Source organism: Tamandua tetradactyla, chromosome 6 (genome assembly GCF_023851605.1).
Source record: "Tamandua tetradactyla isolate mTamTet1 chromosome 6, mTamTet1.pri, whole genome shotgun sequence".
Classification (NCBI taxonomy): domain Eukaryota; kingdom Metazoa; phylum Chordata; class Mammalia; order Pilosa; family Myrmecophagidae; genus Tamandua; species Tamandua tetradactyla.
In genome coordinates, this window is record NC_135332.1 from 119,279,146 (window position 1) to 119,288,233 (window position 9,088).

Below are 9,088 nucleotides of genomic sequence, written 5' to 3' on the forward strand. Positions count from 1 at the left end.
TAAAAGAGATTTGTAGTATTTTCTGTTGTTGTTATGAAAGTAAATTTTTAAGGTAAGCAGATACAGCATATTTTATTAACAGTTTGTTAAAATGGTTTGGTTTATCATTTCTAAATATTTGGACCTATGATTTGGAAGTCTGCCTCTGTTCTCTTGGCTTCAAGCCCCACTACTGTGAGTAGGAGGCACAGGTGATTAGATATGCTTTTTTGTGTGTGGGGGTGGTGGTGCTTGGTCCGGGATTTGAACCTGGGTCTCCTGCATGGAAGGCAAGCATTCTACCACTGAACCACCAGCATTCGACCAGTGAACCACCAATAAGCATTTTTAAAACAGCTTAAATCCTGGATTGGAGGAGAATCATGGTAGATACAGAAAGATCATTGAATAATTTGCAGCAATTTCAGAGTCAAAGGATGACCTTGAGGTTTCTGGTTTGCATGATTGACTACAGAAAAGTGCAATTTGATAAGGTACTAGAAAACTATGGATGAGGTAAAGGGTTGTGGATAAATTTCATGAACAATGCTTGGGGACAAAGTTGAGTTGAACGTACCTGAAAAAAATGTTATGGGTGGTTATCTGTGTGTGGTGTGTGGAGGCGTGTGTGTGTGTGTGTGAGAGAGAGAGAGAGAGAGAGAGAGACAGAGACAGAGAGAGAGAAAGATGGGAGTAGGTGATATGTCTGAGCTCCACATTTACAATCTTGTGCTTTCAGAATGTGTAAGAGTGGTTTCACATGAGAAAATATATATGGTATAGAGTGTAATATTCTCAAAACAAAGGAAGAAGCTGATTTTATGAGAGAGGAGGGATTTTACTTATGTCAAATGCTATAATATAATCAGAAAAGTTAAGAACTGAAAATTGTCAATGGAGACATCAAGAGTACAAAGCAAATTGCAGTGGGTGAAGAATACATAGGAGGAAAGTAATTGGAAACTTTGTGATCAGACTGACTTTGGCAGTGAAGGGAAAGGAAAAGGTAAGAAGGTTACCTGCCAAGTGGAATTGTGGCAAGTGTAGCAGTGCTTGAACAAAGCAAGATTTTAAAGAATGTCCTGTTGTTGTTTTTCCAGGTGAAAGTGATGTAAAGATGCTTATATTCCAAGTGGAAGAAGGGAGTTTAGAAGGTGAGGTTGAGAGAGGGTCTATGACCAATGGTTTCAGGTCAAAGAAAGAGGAATGATGCAGACCAGAAGTGGAGGGAGTTATCTATGATAGAGACTGTCTCATTAAAACTGGAGAATGAAAGGATATGGATACTCATCTGAGTGGAAGCTATTTTTGGTTAAAGTAACTGCAACCCCCTTAAATTGTTCAAGCAAAAAGGGGGAGTAAGGTTCAGGAGTATCAGGGCGGTGCAAAGGTGGCTCATGGCAAGGATTCTCACCTGCCGAGCTGGAGACCTGGCTTCGATTCCCAGAGCCTAGCCCATGCCAAAAAAAAAAGAGTACAGAAATATCTTGTGGAACCTAAGAGCAGGAAATACAGTTGCACATTATAGAGACTGCAAATAGGAATTAGAAGTTCATCAGGATCCAAAATCACTCTCTCCGGGGCTACAGTTCTCTTATCCCTGCTTCCCTCGGCACCTCTGCTTCAATCATCATGCCCTATAGACTGTCTTTCCCTGCTGTTCCAGGTTCACATGGCTCCTGGGTTTGCATATGGTAGTTCAAATAGTCAACATGAACCACTGGTGACTTCTGAAATCAAACTTCTAACACTCAGAAGGGGTAATCTAATTAGCCCAACTTGAGCTGATGTGCTGATAACTCAACTAGGGTCAGGGAACAGAAAGAGCTATTTTATTGAACTTTAGCAACGATGAATGCATTCTTGCAGGTATTAATGCCCCAAACCCTGAATGCACCTCAAATCATTTATTACAATTCAGATGAGTTAGCTAGTGAAGGAGGAATAGGAATGGAAAGATTTCCTGTCAGATGGCCTGTATTTAGTCACTGAGTCAGGAGGCAAGATTTTCCACCAGGTGTGATTGCAGAAATGTTATATAAGAGTTTTATTGAGGAGTGACGAAGGTGAGAAGTAGGATTTTTGAGAAATGTGAGGTGAATCACTACGGGGACCTAAGAAAGTTCAGTGAAATTGTACTGAGTGTCCAGCTGAGACTAAGGAAACTGAATTTAACACGGTGCTAATCAAACCATTGTGTGCAAAGAAATTCTTGGCTATCTGGCTGTAAGTGAGACGATAAATAAATGGACTAAGCTAGGGTTAGAATTTTGTGAGGGAGTATTGTAGAGTTTTGTCACTTAGACATTAAAGAACCAGCAGGCAAGGTAATGAGAGATTACCAATTTAATGATTTAGGTAATGGAGTTTTAAGAGTGAGAGCGAGAGCAAGAATGAGAGAGAGTTGAGAATCATGAACCAAATCTCTCCATGAGGTCAAAGGAAAAGGTCTGACAGGAACAAAGGAGTGAAAGACTTGATGAAAGTGAAGTGGTATTAGAGTGAAACATTAGAGTTTCTATTTGGAATGCTGAGCGATTCTGAGTGATCATCAATTCCCAGGTCTGACCGTGGGTCTGGATGGCTGCAGTCAAGTCGAGGGAAAGGTAGTTCGCATTAGTAAGGGCAAGGGTGTGAGACAAAGGTATTGGCTACATAAGCCACAGACATTAAAGTCATCTAGGATGTTGGTAGAAATTTTGATGAAGAGAGGACTGTGCATCAGGTACAGTGAACAGTGTCTGACCATGAGGCCAGCAGACGCCAGCAGCAAACCGGAGACTGGAATAGCCGGCTGCTTCCCGTGGCTGCTCTCTCTGTGCCCTTTCCTGTAAGGCCTTCACAACAGGATTAAGATGCATCCTGATTCAGATGGGCCATAACTTACTTAACTGAAGTAATCTCACCAAAAGGTCCTATATACAATGGGTTCACATCCATATGGGTGGAATAAGTTTAAGAATACGTTTTTCTGAGGTTCATAACTCCAAGCCACCACCTGCTCTTTCCTCCTACCCTGCAGATTATAGAATTTTTGGAGAATAAATATTTCCATTTAAAGACACAATACAGAAAGCAGAATTCATATGAAGAAGGTCAGGTTTTAATCTCGGCAAAGCTAAAGGTTAAGAATAATTGGGAGTTTCTTTGTCACAGAATTGGATTATATCTGGCTCAGATGAAACTGGATTACATTAAGAAATGATTGGGAGAATGAAGGAGTGTTAATAATAGTAAAACATATTTTTGAGCCTTCCTATGATTTAACCACTTCTAAGAATCTTACATGCAATATTATCTTATTTTTAATCATCATAAGAACCCATGAAGTAGATATTATGAAGCTTATTTTGTGGAGAAGAGAACAGAGACATCAAATTATTAAACAACCTGCCTAACGTTATGCTGGGAGGAAAAGGTAAAACCAAGTTTTGAAACCTGAAAGTCTGATTCTGAGCCTACTCTCAACCCCTATGATTTAATGATGGAAAGATACAAATTAGGGAAGAAGATGAAAAATTTAGGAACTTTTATGATATGGTTAAATCATATAATCTCTAGAAACCTTAGTATCTTCACTTGTGAAATATAAATATAAGCTTCAGGGTCTTAAGGTAAAAATTAAAAATGAAACCATGCAAATGAAAGCTATTGGGAAACTAAAAGCACTAAATGAATAAAAGCTTCTCTTACTAATGAATAATAATAGGTTTCATTCTTGGAGCCTTTGCAAAGCATTCAGCTTTTTACTAGCATTTACACTTACTAGCTCACTAAGTCACTACCCACAACCTTTAGACATAGTATGATAATATCTTTACAGATGGAAAAAACAGGGCTTAAATGTCACAGATCAAGCATAGAGCTAAGATTCAAACCTAATCTACCTGACTCTAAAGCCATGTTATAAATATATATACTGTCTTAGTTCAATAGGGCTGTTACAATAAATGACCTAGACTCACTGGTTTAACAACAGGAATTTATTGTCTCACAGTTTTAGAGGCTAGAACTTCAAAATCAAGGTTTTGGCAGGATCATGCTTCCTCTGAAGTCTGTAGCATTCAGGTGATGGCTAGACCACAAGCCCTAACTCAGTCCTGCCTCTGTCCCCTGGCCATCTCTCCCCATTCTTTGTCCTCTTCCTATGTCTATACTTCCTCTGCTTATAAGGTCTCCAGTCATGCTAGATTAAGGCTCACCCTAATTCAATTTGATCTCATCTTAACTAACAATGTCTTCAAAGATTCTATTTACAAACCGGGCTTACATCCTCAGGACTGGGGTTTAGGATACGAACATGTCTTTGTGGTAGACATGGTTCAACCCAAAGCATATACTATTCTGTTACTTCCTGGCAAATACCAGCACTACATAACAGTAAGGGCAATCATTACAGCCTGTTGATATAGTTAGATCTCCAAAGATGTTGTCCTTCCTATCTGGTTTGAATATAAACCCTTTAAAGGAAAAAAAAAGAAAATGAAAAATTTTATAAAGCTTAGGACAAACTGGGCCATAATCAAGTTAGAATAGGCTAGGATCTTTAGGGTATTACTGTATCTGTGACACCCTCATCATGTCACCGGCAAGTTTAATAAATAAAATAAGGGGAAAGTCTGGTTAAATCAGGGAAAGATCAACTTCCATTGTTTGCCATAAGCTTCCATTGTTTCCCATATCACCTTTTAAGCCTGTGTCTCCCAGGGCAAGGTCATAAAGTTTCCATGAAGCAGATCAGACATATACGGAGCCACATATTGAGTGACTGTAAGCTCCAGGTGGCCCAAGATAGTTTTCCTATATGCTATTGCCATGGCACAATCTGTTGCCTTTTACTCTTAAAAGTGTCCTTGTTTGGCCCATGAATTATATGCAAACCTACTCTGTTTCTCACTAAACCAAGAAGGGCTCGATCATCCCATTGCTGTCACCAATAACAGATCCATTTGCACTCATGGAGACTTCATATCAGTAGAATATCCTCTGAATATGACAGCGCTACCTCTAATATGCAAATTTGCTAGTACATACTTAGGGCAGTTTTAAATGGAAAACAAATCAGAAATCATCAATTGCATGGAATGGTAATTCACATTCACTGTCTTCTAATACAGATACAATTTAAATGTAATTTTTTTTTCATTGTTCACATAAAATGGCATTACATCGATTTTGACTACAATTTTAATATGGGGTAACCACATCCCTTGTGCTAGATGTCATAAAATAAAATTGTCCTTTTGAAAGTTTCCACTCTCAGATAATAATTTTTTTTAATTTTATACTTAATTTTAAACTTTCCCTCTGTGAACGGTGCTTTCCATGGTGAATAATCGTTCTTGCCCAAGGCAATGCAATTCTGATCTTGCAGCACTTTCAGTTCCACCTTGTCACATTAGGAATATTATCTTTTTTCTTATATGTTTAAATATAATATTGATAAATAAAAGTGTCAGAATGATTAACAACAAAAACATATAAAGAGATTGAATTTTGCTTTTTTTTTTGAAGTCTTCCCAGTCAGAGAGAATTTATTTCATTCTTCAAGTTATAAGGCTTAAATCTGAATGATGATTTATGCTAATATGGAGGGATTTGGATCGAGTATTTTTAATAACATTGTTTTCCCCAACCAGCAAAAGCAACGGTAAACACGTTAACAACAAATGTTCATATAAAGCATCTGAAAATATTAAAATACAGATAAATTCGTAAGAAAGGGTTAAATCCAATTTGCCAGCATAATTCAATTCTTGATGGATTTTGGAAAACAAAATACCTTCCTATGGAGTTTGGTACACAGCATCTTCCAGCAGAGGGCTCCACGAGACTGAATGATATTACATTCCACAGACCTGAAGCGTTACCTCTTGTGAAGCCATTTTATGATTATACTCAACACAGTGAATAATATTTCTAAACTGAGATCTCAGCATTTTCTACAACTGCCCAAAGTAGATAGAATCTTTTTTTTTTCTAATAATGATCCACTGTTGATTGCAATGGGATCGGATCATTGGTTTGATTTAAATACTGTCAAATTATATGTAAACTAGCTGGCTTCTCAAGACTTGTCTGATGATACAAAGCAATCTTCTGTCTGAAATGCAGGATGCATGTGGACAAAAGAAGTTGTTTCCTTGGAAACGACTATGTGAAAGCTCTTACAACATCTCCTCCACAGGAGTTAATTTGTTTCAGATGGGGAAAGGTGATTACTTATGAGCCATAAAGAGAGAGAGAAAATGAATGAGAGAAGAGAGAGAGAGAGAGAGAGAGAGAGCAAATCACTTATTATAAAGATGATATTTTAAAACCTGAGCTCATAGGTTTTTCCTACCGTCACTGTTATTTTTTTCCCAAAATAGAGTAGATGACTGCAGCGAAAGTAAATATTAATGTTATTATCACCATCTAAGATTAAAACTATACAACAGTTCTTACCCTATATGTAGAGAATGCAGTGGATGGAAAAGGAAAATCTTTTAACAAAAACAAAATAGACTAAAGTGTGCTGTCAATCCTTTCCAATTTGCTGGAAATTTTCAAATATTCACTTCACTTAAGGCTGATCAATAAAAAATAGATATTTACCACTTGACTTGAATTACCAAGAAGATAATTAGCTGTCATATAATAAAGACAGAATTACATGATTTCAACCTTTTTTTCAGTCAGAGAGAAATATTTGTCTTGCTTAACCTACTCTTTCACTTTATTCCTTGATTTTTGTCCCTTCTAGTATGGATTCATTTAGAAGCTGCTTCGATTCTTGACAAGTGATAGTTGGTCTTCAGCAAGGCTCTGTTGATTGACTGGTTAATTGTTGGCATTGCTGATCATGGTTGAGTCGTGGTTTGGAGGTACAGATTTGAATAAAACAAATCAGTCCATATATGGAAGGAACTTAGGACCTATTCCTATCATTTTTCTGATGAAGCAAGTAAACTAGACCACAGAGATCACTATATACATTAAGGGGAATTAGCCAAAACAAAGTGTACCAAGTCATTTCAGTATATAGATGTATCAAGAGCAGTAATTGTGTTAAAATTTATAGTTTTTTAACAAAATGTGATCTAATATACAGAAGTAATTTTTATTTGAAGGCTAAAGAAGGCAGTGCTCTTATACAGTTCTGTCTCTTAAACTGACCTAAAATATTTGGAAGTAAAATCAAAGCCAAATGTCTCCACTATATAAATTCATACTATACTTGGATAGATACTATTGATAGTATTATCCCTTATATTTTTCTATAGATTTTTAGAAATTTGAATTCACGTTTTTTTGTAATTCTGTGGATCCACAAAGTGAAAGAAAGGAAACTTTAGTAAGGCTTTTTCCTAGCAATTCAACTGTAATTGGCATGTAAGATTCTTAAAGAATTCCCATAAAAAAGAAGGAATTCTTGATTCTCAGAGATGTTGATCAACATCATTCAGAAATTCTCAATTTCATATCTTAAAGTCCTCATGAGATATTCTAAACAAATAAACATAAAGTTTTATATAGATAAATTATATTTAGATTCACAAAAAATAAAGTATGTTCATTCAAACAGCTGTAACTTAAAATGTGCTTATTAGGTGATGTTGTACTTCATTTATGATACTTATGGGATTTTTAAATATGACCAAGTTACATGGAAACTACTGGATCACCATAACTATACAACACATTGACTGTCACCAGAGAAAGACATACATTCCAAAAAAACACAATTCCATTTGGCCACTTTCTCCAAATATAAAATCTAGGACAACTTAAATATGCAGTTATGCATCACACAACCAATGACAATGTTTGGATATATTTAAGTAAAAAGAAAATTTATGGTCTTTGCAATTGACTATTTAATATCCTATGCCTTTCTTTCAAAATAAATAATTGAAAACTCTGTGTTGAAGGGATTAGAAAGCATTGTTAAGCAGGGGTGAGCTCATAATCTTGGCCAGGTCACATAATGGAAAAAAAATAAATAAATAAAACACTCTATAACATGAGCCAAGCAGTATACCTTGCTTTTATCCAGAGCTATCTTTCAAATAAGAGATGTTTTTTTGATTGTAAAATCTGGTTAGAAAGAAGTAGAATTATGCTGCACAGGTATACAAATAGCTGTCATAAAGATGTTAGGGAGCACAGGTGGTTCAGTGGTAGAATGCTTGCCTTCCATGCGAGAGACCAGGGTTTGATTCCCAGACCATGCGCCCCCCAAAATAAATAAATAAAAATATTATAGGGGGGTGTGAGGGTGGTTCAGTGGTAGAATTCTCCCCTGCCATGCGGAAGACCAAGATTAGAGTCATGGCCCATGTACTTCCCCTCAAAACCAAACAAACAAACCAAATTCAACAAACGGTGCTGCCATCTTTCACATCTTTATTTCATTGCCCTTACTCATTAGTTTTCTTCTGAATCTTGCAATAATATATTGCAAAAGTCTTTTCCTTTTCAATTAATTTGACACATTACTCTCAGTATCACTTAATAAAGGACTGATTTGCTCAGTTCATGAACCTAATCCACTTCAGTAAAATACAAGTCCTTAACTTGTCTTTCCAGACCTTCTGTATTGAGACTTTAACACACTGTTTTAAATTTTGACCCCTACAAATATTTATGTACATTATACTCCAGAAAATTCAAATATTTGATTTTCCCCAAATATTCCATGAAATTTCTTAGCTCCATGCATTTTCTTATGCTATTGTTTCCACTGGGGATACATTTCAATCTCCTTACTTCTACTTATATCCATTTATCTGAAATTTTCTTCTCTTTAATGGCTCTCCTACTAGTTATTTTTGATTGTGTGCCAAATTACCACCATATTTGGCAGATTAAAACAAAACAACAGCTATTATCTCATAGTGTCTAGGGTCATGAATCTAGATACCTCTTAGCTGGATGCCTCTGATTTAGGGTTTCTCACAAGAAAGTTGTCAGCGGGGCTGCAATTATATCAAGATGCAACTGGAGTAGAATCCACTTCCAACCTCACTTATGTGGTTGTTGTTGACAGGAGTTATTTTCTTTACGGGTTGTTGGACTGAGGGCCTCCAGCCTTCCTTGGCTGTCGGTTCCCCATTCCTCGCCACTG

The 9,088-nt window shown here is 36.6% G+C and overlaps 1 long non-coding RNA gene across 2 annotated transcripts in view; it reads right to left on the minus strand.

The window, feature by feature from the left end:
• The window catches only part of LOC143686315 (uncharacterized), a 96,931-nt gene that overhangs the window by 63,159 nt on the left and 24,684 nt on the right, over positions 1 to 9,088 (minus strand). The gene's annotated exons all lie outside the window — the stretch shown is intronic.